We start from the raw sequence: 11,264 nt of genomic DNA on the forward strand, positions 1-11,264 counted from the left end.
ATATATATATATATATATATATATATAAAATAATAATAATACTTTATACATGGATAAAGATCATATCTAGTACCAGTTAGGATTTTATAAAAATCGGGGTAAGATTTGATACTAATTTATGTTAAGAAATAGTCAGTCATATGATGTTACACATATGGAAGTGTTGCTCTCCACACAGAATGAAATTTGTTTACACATTATATGTTTAGATATCATTCATCTGTAACTATAAATATTTCATTTTCTTTGTCCTTATCAGTGAAAGTTAACACTGAATTTTAACATTTCTGGCAATAACTTCACTGTTAACATATTTGGAAACAGTTAAGAAAAATTAAACTACATGGGAACCACCTAAGATTCTTTTTATCATTTTGTTATTTCTATGGGGAAAAAAAAACTTTTGTGACTCTCAGGTAAGTTAATTTTTCTTAGCTTTTCTCAAGTATTTTTAATAATGTTTGCTAGCTATTATAAGGGTGACACTCTATTCCTTGTTAATTTTTTTATGAAATGAAAATTCTTATAAAATCTGTTTTGTGATAGTTTCCGACTACTTGCATTGATATTTAATGATGCTTATTAATTCTTGAAGAACAAACTTTTATAGATAATACACTAAGGAAGAGTATATTAATTTAGGCTTTGTTTTTATTAATGAATAAAGTCCTTTTCTTTATTCAGTCTTGTGTGTATGTCCAAACTAAATATGTTAAACATACGATTTTCAACTTTGCTTTTAAAATCAACGTTTTCTATTTGCATTAATGTCTTAGAGCATTCTAATCTATCATTTTTACTTACTCTTTCCTAACAAAATATGTTTAACTAAAAGTATTGAAGTTCCAAACTGTTCTTTAATTTCAAGTGCTAATGTAAGTTTTGCACTCGTAGATTGTAAGTCACAAGAAATAACTGTGGGACTATATAAAAAAATAGAATGGAATCATTTGAAGAAGATTAATACATAGAAATTACAATGTGTTGAAGACTAGTTTGGAATATTCTAAATGATAGCAAGTATTAGCCAGTGATTCATATGAGCAGTGCAGTTCAGCTCATTCTTATAAAATCAAAGGAAAAAATAATTGTTGTGATTAAAAAATATTGAATATTTATAGAAGTATATTTTGAATATCCATGTTGAAACAATTTGTGAAAGGAAAGATGTATCCTAACACTTAAAGAAATTTTTTTCCCCTTAAAACAATAACTTGTTCTATGTGTGCTTCATAAAATCTGGCATTTATACTTAGAAAAGTTTTACAAAATTAACACTTACTGATCTGTTTCATAATCCATTTTTTGACTTAAATACACAGACTGCTGCTCTTTAACAAAGGTGAATCCAGAATGCCAGTAATCAGAAAAACATGTATCATCCATTAACTTTTCCCCTGTATGCGTAATAGGTGCAGTGGCAAAGCAGCGAAGACTTTTGGGGGTTAGAGATCACCCGTATACACGAACTGGATCTCTGTCATAGATTTTGTCCAAGGTTGGTTGGAAATTTGTTTGTTGTTTTATGGTAACCTAAAATTGTTATCAACAAGCAATATTCTTTTCCCCCAAAATTAACATTAAATCAGGATTCGTAATGTTACATCCTTTTGAACTCTTGTCATAGATTAACATTTTAGGTAAAGTATTGCACAACTAAGTACACAATATGATGAAGACAGCAAATATTTATCTTAGGATTGTTAAGAAGATGCTGTTTCAGAGCTCAGAATAACTTAGAAGTACCTTCCGTATTGTTTCATACAAACTATGCAAGTAGTTTTCTTAACAGCTTATAGAAAAAAAGGTACTGTTCTCAGTTGTGGCTTTTAAAGCTTGTAGTTAATGATCAGGAAAGACAACATAAGATGGTGACTTTGCTAATAAGGATCACAGTTTGTATTTTGTCACCCTCCAAATACTTCTGTAAGATAAAGTTTACAACAGTGGATGTATTATCATAAAAGTAGAAGAATAGGCTGGAGATTGTTAAAGAAGAAATGATAGTTGATAGAAATCAAAGGGAACAGATTGATGGAAATTTATTAAAGGTAGGAGAGGTAAATAGAAGAAGAGAGTCAGGTTGGTTTTGAAAATCATTTGAAAATAAAGGCAGATGTTAGGAGGAGAGGAGAAGGTTGTTGGAGGAAAAGAAGAGTGGGCATTAAATATAGCTGGAACAGCAAGTTGATGGAAGATTAAGGCAGATAAAATAATATAAAGTTGATAAAGAGAATCTAGATCTGTAACAAATATAGGAAAGAGGTGAGTGAAGGATATGGAAAAAAGAAGAGGTTAGTTGAGAATAGAACAAAGATGGCTTAGAAGAGGATGAAGGTAAAGATGTACGTAACTTGAAGATAAATGTCAAGTTGAACAAAAAAAAATGAAGACAGGACAGTGTTTATACAGGATAGAAGAACAATAAGCATAGAGAAACATCAGGCAGGCAGATAGAGAAAGAGTGAACAACAGACAGGATGACAGATATAAAGTTAAAGGGGTACAATTGTAAAAATATTGTGTAAAAAAAAAAAGAAGTTGATAAAGGAAAAGGATAAATTTGTATAGGATGGATATAGGAATTGAGAGCAGGTTTGAGACAAAAGATGAGATAGAAGACAAATGATTCAAACCTTTTATAAATTGACTAACTTAATATCCTTTATATATAACACTGCTGTTACTAACCAATATACATATATTTTTGTGAAACTAATCCTCGAGGATAACATCACATTTATTGTACTTTGGACAACAATGGCACTGTGAATTGCTGCAACGTGATCATTACAAGCAAAATATTGACTCAAAAAGGGTTTTTTTTTTAGGACGTTGAAACCTCATTTCTTCTTTAATTTTAGTGTTACAGATATATACTCTTATTGTCAAGAAAATGTTACTTCATTAGATAACAGTAAACTATAAAGTCTGCAGGAATGAGTGATTTTTAATAAAAGTTTCATACATTTAATTTTATTGGCATTTCTGACAAAACTTAACTACCATACTATTTCAATGAGACCTTCTCATATACACTCAGGTTCATGTAAACTATTGTAATACCATGTCTTTGTACTATTTGTATATATCAAAGTCAACTATATAAGAGTAAAACAAACAAGGAGAATTTTTTCATATCACAATGACCAAAAATAAGATTTTTGAATTAAAATCAAAGTTTATAAACAGGTATCCCATTATTACAGCTTATTGGTCATGTGCATATAGGAACTAAAATACTTAATACTGATAACATAGAAATGTTAATTTAGTAATATATTGCAAAATAAAACTAATGAATAAATCTTGTACAGCTAAAGAAACTTAGCACAAAGCCAAATTGAAACCTTATAATGTTAATTGTAGTGAAGTAACCCTAAAATATTTCAAAAATAATCAGTTGCCATTAGAAATAGAATGGAAAATTTAGTGAGGAAGCATGGCATTTTTAGCAGTTATTTTGTGTCATATATAAATTGTATATAACATAGCAGAGGAGATCATAATACTATTTAAAAACAGTAAAAAGTTTATCTTTCTATTCAGCAAAATACCTCTGATAACTTTCTTTTTCTGAATGTATCTGTGACTGTAGATCAAGTCTATCATAATGTAGATTTATGACCATAACTACTACTGCTATTATAATTAAAACCAATTTATTAATACGTGTGGTGGAGCAGAAAAAATGAAACAAATTAAAACTGTGCAAAAGAATCACAATTAACTTTTCAATTCACTCCAACTAACATGATCTTTTAATTTTTCTCTTTGAATCTTGTTAACCCAGCTTCACCACACCACCACTCCATGATTTGATCGCCAAGACTAACCCTCCCTCAACTGATGCTTTCAAACAAGGCACACAAGCTGCCAGCCAATCCACAAGCCAGTTTAGCACAGTCAGTGCACCTTATCTTCTTTTGATTTGATTGTCAAGATTAGCCACTAACCAACTTCCAGTACTTGGTGTGCTTAGCCAGCTAGGAAAACTCCTCCTTCAGGTGGCTCTTCCAGGGTGGTAATGTCTGGTTTTTGTTTCATGTTTGCATTACATGTTAACTATGTGTTCTAATTTCAGATGACTCTAGATTAGTACTTTTATTCTAACTGCTCCCACTACTCATCTTTGATAAATTCTAAGATTACATTAACAGCATTTGCTTCTTCTTTTTTTTTTTTTTTTTTGCACTAACTATCTTATGTTACATGGATCATAAGAAATAAGGTATATATATATATGGTTTTAGCTTGGACTATTTTTTGCAGACATTTTACCAAGGATTATCTGGAATCACAGTGAGACTCCTATGGAATGAAACTTTCATCATAAAAATGAGTTTTTCATGCAATATTGGCTAAATCAAATATTTGTACTTAAAACTTATTGTTGGAATTGGTGTAATTAATGTGTTTTGAATAGATCAAAATACATTATTTAATCTCTAGCCTCATGTTGCTACAGTTTTATAAAAGAAAATCCATAAGTTAAAATCCTTGGTGAAAATTCTTGCATTAAATATCTTATTTTGAAGTACCTGAGTTGTAGAAATTGTATTTGTTAATAAGTGAATCTGGTTTTTTTTAGAAATTTGTTTTCAGTATATTTTTGTGTTCTTTTATGCTATTTTTTTAATAATGAAATTACTGCAAAAACTTCAAAAATATAAAATTATCTAAAATAAATAACATCAATGCAGCAAAATATAAAAGAAAAAGGTTTTCTTCAGAGTTATCCTAGAAGCCTAAAAATGAATAACTTTTGTTTTTTTCTGTGAATTGTTCAGAAAAATTATTTTTACAATCTCAGAAGTACATAACAGAAATACTTTCTACATGAGCAAGCTTTTTATTAGAAATATGATGTGAGGGGGGGTGTCATTTAATCATTCCAACTTTCTGAAGAGATACAAGCTGATATTATCAATTGGAATCAGCATCGGATGGTTAAAACAAATATTAAATGGACAATAAAACCATGTAGTTTATGAATATTCAATAGTACATTGAAAGTGGACTGAGATTAAAAAGAATGTCCTTTAGTAACCATTGACAAGTGGTGTGGAGAAGTATCCCTTTTGATTTAGAATAAAATATGGCAGCTTCTGGCACAAGTGTTACTATAAGTGGACACAACAATGTCTTGTGGAATGGCTTTCATACTTTAAACATTTGTCTTCTCTGTTTATTTTATGTTTGTTACTGAGTGGAATTATTTTTTATTTTGTGTATAGGTTCCACCCCACCCTTTTTCTTCTTTTTTTTTACCAGATGAAATTGACATCTAAGGGTCCTCTTTCAGTTGTAATGTTATCTTCATTCTACAGGTATCCATAATTTTATGTAAAAATTTCAGTTCATGTCTACTGTGAATAATAGAATTTATATAGCTCCTATTGACAGAAATAATTGTGTAAGTGGAAGATGTTGATTGCTTTTATACTTAAACCACTCCAGTTTTATAACATTTACTCGCTGGTTGGCAAATTTTGGACAAAAAAATCCTGTGGCCACAATGAGGAAGTAACATTTTTGTTGCATATTACAAATGACATTAGTGGGTGAATTTTTCACCACATTACAACTCTGGTAGATTGGTTAGAAATCAATTCTCTGGACATTTGATTTCCTCTTGCTGAAAACAGAAGTTGCATAAAATTACTTAAAATGCACACAGAAGATGTTTTAAACATAACTGAAAAGGAATCCTTCAAATAAATTTGTACTTAAGTGTAATCTTGTTGGATATTGTTTCCTGTTAATAGTTTTTACCGAAAAAATTTAAGAATTCAGGATTTTTAAAACCCTTTTTAAGAACTTCATTAAGTGTGTGTATGTGTGTGATTTCAAGATGAATATTACCAGTTTGAAATGGGCCATATTACTTGGATTCTGTAGTACACTGTTATTTGTCAGTCAAAGAATACATCAAATATAGTACTGCTTCATGCTCCTTTACATTTTAGGAAAACCTGATTTGCCTAGAACTTTCAGCTCATCAAAAATACACCATACTTTCTCCATAAACAGTAAACATGTTTATTAGCATAAAGTATAGCTGGCTAAAATTAGTGTGATGTAAGTTCAACTTCCACAATATGACATGGGATTTATTCCCTAAGTTATTTGTAACTAAGTTCTGTTTTATCAGTACTGTGAATAGTGAGCACATGGTTAATTAAAACAAAATATTACAGTCAATTTGAAAGTAATTGGTTTTATTCTGACAGGTTTTTGTTTATAGTTAGTATGTACTTCAAATAAAAATGACTTAGAACTTTGCCTGCCTGTGAAAAATTTATGCATTTATAATAATGTTAGAAATTCTCCAGTTTAGTGAAAAAATTATAATTTTAAAGATATGATTATATTAACAAAATACACTGTTAGGAAAATCAATAGAAAACTCACTTTTTTTTAAGTATGACACTGCTGAATTTTGATAATATTGTGTAAATCTAGTGTTGTATAAACATTTAAGCTATAATGACCATTAAATATGTTTGCAATAAATAATTTTTAATTGAACCTTAACGATTGGGGGAAAAAAACTGATACTGGTTTAAGTATAATAATAATAATAAATTTTTCATTATGTTGTCTCTAATGGTGGAAGGCTAAAGATTTTAATGAGAATGGCATCAGTTTATGGACACATGCTTAATTCGTACTAAGACCTGCATGTTTATCAGTTGATTGTTACAAGATTCACTAGTTTGAAATGTATTTTACTGCCAGAAAAAATCAAAATAGAAAGCACAATTATTATTTTTTCTCACTTACATATATATCCCCAATGCATCAAAATAAGGACACAATCTTTTAAAGAAAATTTTCATTTTAAGCATTTAAACATCGCTAACTTTTTTCACATTTTATTATGATGCTTGAGTACAAACATTTTCTGTCAAAAAGAATTTTTTTTTAATTTTTCATACATGAAAAGCAAAGAATACTTTTTTAGCATTGTTCAGAAGGTCACCATTTTGAAGAATCTCTTTCACTTTGTTGTTTACCTATGTATTTAGCATTTGTTTTTATGACAGTTATTGTTCTTAAGGTTGATTTTTTGTGGCTGAGGTTGTAGATTTTTGTTAGAACATTGTAGTAGAATCTTTCTCTTCCCTTCCTGTGCCATGATGTGGTTTTGTTAGAATTGCTAGGGCTAATAAGTGTTCATTGTGCCAAAAATTGCAGTATAAGTAGTTATAGCAACAGCAATACATTTGAAGAAGTTTTAAAAAAATATATTTGATTCACACCATCACCTGGTTGTTTTTAAGATGCGTATATGTACATGTTTTTACTGTATAGCTCACACTTAAAGGCACACAAATGTACTAGGAAGTAAAAAAGAAGAGTTTTTACTAAAGTTGCTTTAACTTTTCCTGATTAGATTTTTTGAGTAATAAAGTTGTAGCAATGCACTTGTTATAACTGTAAACTAAACAACTGTATGTGAAAAGGTGTCACAAGTAAGTATGGGCTTTCCTTAATAGAAGTGGTACATTTGTGTTTGTACAATTGTTTTATTGGATCTAATTCATAAACTCTATTACAATGATATTAACATAAGTTTACTACAACTGTTTGATATTAAAAGGTTCATAACTGCTAATTACGTTATCTGTTGATGAAATTTTTTTTATAGTAAAACTTTTTAAATAATGCACTAAATCTTACCCAAAATTTCAAACTAAAGTGGTTATACTTAAGTATGCTGTGAGAGTTATATAAAATTATTTTCCTGAACATAGTTTTATTTGGAATTTAGAAGAAAGTTGATGTTTTAAATGATCTTTGTAATACTCAAGAATTGTTATGTAGCATCATTTTTGTTACTCTGTTTAGACAACTTGGATGTTGTTTTTGTAGTTGTAATGTGGTAGGTGTCTCAAAATATACATGAAATGTGTATACAAATTTATACTACAGTTAACAGTTATTTCTGTATAATAGTTCTCAATTATTAAAATATAGAAATTCAAATTTCTTTTGCATAATGATCCGATTAAGTTTTCCCTAGAGTAAAGTTGAGACTGAAAAATTATATTTTTGCTTAGTTTTTCTCTCTGTTGTGGGAAAAATTTATGAGTGTGAACTTTTTACACATTGCTACTAAAATTGGGAAGAGTAAGGTTTAGTTTTGTTTGCCCAAATGTAACTAATGCAGCAACTTGTATGGACTTTCATAGCCATTCATTAGTACTGGTTCAACATCAAAATTTAGCTGTTATTTAAAAAATAATTTGTTGATATAAAAGGTTGTTACCTAATGGAGAAATCTCAGTAGTGTTAATAGAAAAGGTGCTATGTTAGTACAGTTGCAAGTTTTACAAAATGTTGAGACTTAAGCGCCTTCAAATGTTTTGACTTAACTGTTTTTCAAGAATGTATTTTTACTTGTTTTTCATGTAACATTCTTTTTTTTCTGTAAAGATCAAAATACCTCTAGTTTTGTAGCTGTTCAAGTTTATAAGTTGTGGGTATTTGTAATCAAATAAGCCACTGCTTTCATGTACTTAAACATTTATTTGCTGCAATAAATTGTGTTTGTACACTTGTGTTGGGAGTGGTGTCCCTGATTTGTCAACATTAGTAAATATAGATTATAAATGTGGATGCATCTTCAATCTTTGATAAAAGTTTTGCAGAATAGTAGTCATGCTATTTTAATATTGTTGGTCTAAAAATACTCTTCAGTCTTCAATAAGAGATACAACTTGTTCACCAAAATGAATTGGAATATAAAAGGAAAAATAAGTGATATTTCTGAAAAGTAACAAAATAATAAACTTGTGCAGAACTTTATGAAACAAGATATAAAGGGAAAATAATAAAAACTAGCTTTAGGAAATTTTTATCTTAATACTATAAAACACTTGGGACTTTTGATGTGATGCATTTCAACACCTTAGTCCCTGTATGGTACTGAAGAGTCAAGCACTGAACTGACTGAAGAACTAGATAAAAATCAATTGTTAGCATGCTGGGTAAGACCAATATTGAGCTGTTCTTGAAACTTTTGTAAGGGTAGATGGTCATATTCAGAACTAATTTGTAACCCACATGGACAAGAAATCACAGAAGCAGACTCAATAAGAGGATTCCTTTGACATACTGGACAAATAACCTCATCTCTTTGTAACCATTCAAGATGACAATGTTCAACCTTTTTTTTTTCTTCCAATTTTTGAAGCTGTTGTTCTTCCATCATCAGTATTCTGGTTTCAAGATTATAATTACTAACTGTATCTCAAAATGTTACTAAAAAAAGCAAATTTGTGCATTTTCAACCCCTAAGGTAAGCATAATTTCTCTTGAAATATTATTAGCCAGAGTATTTACTCTGTGTGTACTGAAGTACCTTTATAATCTTTTTCTAAAGAGAAAAACTAAAGCTCCGAAGAAGAAATTACTATGCTTTTTTGTTGTTGTTGCAACTGTAAAAAATCAACTTCAAATCATCAAAGGATGAACAAACTACTTCATTGATATACACGTGAATCTATGTATGAAATAGCTTAAATACACTTTCAAAGATGATAATATAAGTAATCAAATAAACTGAAAAAAATTAAAATTAGTTTTTTATAATGTTTTCACAAACACAAGTTTTTTATAAATTTGTTTTCCTGGTTTTGTAGCATAACGGCTGCTCTTCTGTGTTGCATAAAAATACAAAATAAAGCTGTCCGTTAAAACTAAATTGAGCAGCAATTTAAAATTAGAAAATTGCATTAAAGTCAGCTTCCAAAAACATTTTTAAAAAAGATCTCAAGGTCTACAATGTTTATTCATTAAAATTTTATTTTTTTGTAACAAACACACACGTAGAAATGATTGAAATGTACAAAACAAAAATTTCTACATATTGATCTTTGATGTAGTTGGAGACTAAAGCTAAGACAATTTATTTTTACCTATTATTTAATTTGGCATTCAATTGAAAAAATAGGTTCATGTAATTTTTATTTCACAAGGTAAGACAGAAGAAATGTGTAAAATATTGTATATAAATTAGTTGGTTTTATATGTGCAAGTTTAAGAAATAAGAATTTTTTCAGCATAAGTTATTTTATGGAAAACAAATGAAAGCAAAGTTGTTTTTCTTAAGTCCTGGAATCCATTTTTGTCAATGCACCCAGTTGATTCTTTCATAAGGAAAGATACATTATTTTTAGGATGGATTTAATCAACCTATAAATATTTTGGGTTGTCTGTAAAAAAAATAATTAAATTTTAAATTTATTTTTTAGTAAAATTCTCAAGTTATAATGCTCTTATAATAAGTATTAAAAGAATTGGTTACAGAGTTGTCTTTTTTTGCTTAAGAAAGGTTGATTGAAATTAGCTATATGGGAACTTGTATTTATAATAATTAAGGTATAACATTCAAAAAATTTTTGTTGTAATTAGAGTAGTTTTTTTTTTTTTCCTTCTGAGTTTGATGCAATAAATAAAGCTTTTATTCTAAATGCATAGAAATAGTTAACTGAGCATGTCATGTTTAGAATGATTATTTGTAAAAATAAGTGTTTCTGTCTTTCCCTTTAATAAAAACAATCAGAAAAGATGAAGTATTATTAGTATTCACTTTTTAGATAAAGTGGATGGTTGTTAAGATTAGACCACAGTAAATGTTCCAGATAATAAAATTCATTTATAAACCTTTTCTAAGTAATTTTAATACAATTGTGTAATTTTCTCCAAATATTAGGGTAAAAGTTTGTAAAAACAAGTTTCAGATCTAGGTGTAATTTTAAAAGTTATTCCATATTGATTGTAAATCTTTAAGAATAATTTTATGGAACACTGAAGGAGTTTTTGTATGATGATTTAAGTAATTTGCAGGTTCTTTCATATTTAATACTAGAATAGAAATAAATATCATCAAAGAAAGAAAGCAAAATTTGTGAAGTTTATGAATGTAACCTGTCATCCTTAATATTACTGATAACTTTAGGTATAAGAATTCTTGAAAGGTTCCATAACTTTTTAAAAGTACCAACAATAGGTCTTCCAACTATTTTGGGAGGATGTTTAAGCTGTGAATAATAATTATTTTCATTTAAAAGGTATGTTAATTTATAGATTTGTGGAACATGGGCAACAATGTTTTCATCATTCATTAATATAATTAATATGGACTTGTTTAGTGTTTTCAAAATAACTAGAATTTTCAAATTTTATCATGAAATTTCATATTAAGATATGCTTCATTTATTAACACAAACAGTTATAAAGTTCTGAATAATGAA

General features: G+C 28.5%; 1 pseudogene; it reads left to right on the forward strand.

The window, feature by feature from the left end:
* Nucleotides 1-4,584, forward strand: part of LOC106462623 — a 53,010-nt pseudogene extending 48,426 nt beyond the window's left edge.
* The last annotated feature ends 6,680 nt before the right edge of the window (nucleotides 4,585-11,264 follow it).

The sequence above is a fragment of the Limulus polyphemus genome, unplaced genomic scaffold (assembly GCF_000517525.1).
Source record: "Limulus polyphemus unplaced genomic scaffold, Limulus_polyphemus-2.1.2 Scaffold1210, whole genome shotgun sequence".
NCBI classification, from domain to species: domain Eukaryota; kingdom Metazoa; phylum Arthropoda; class Merostomata; order Xiphosura; family Limulidae; genus Limulus; species Limulus polyphemus.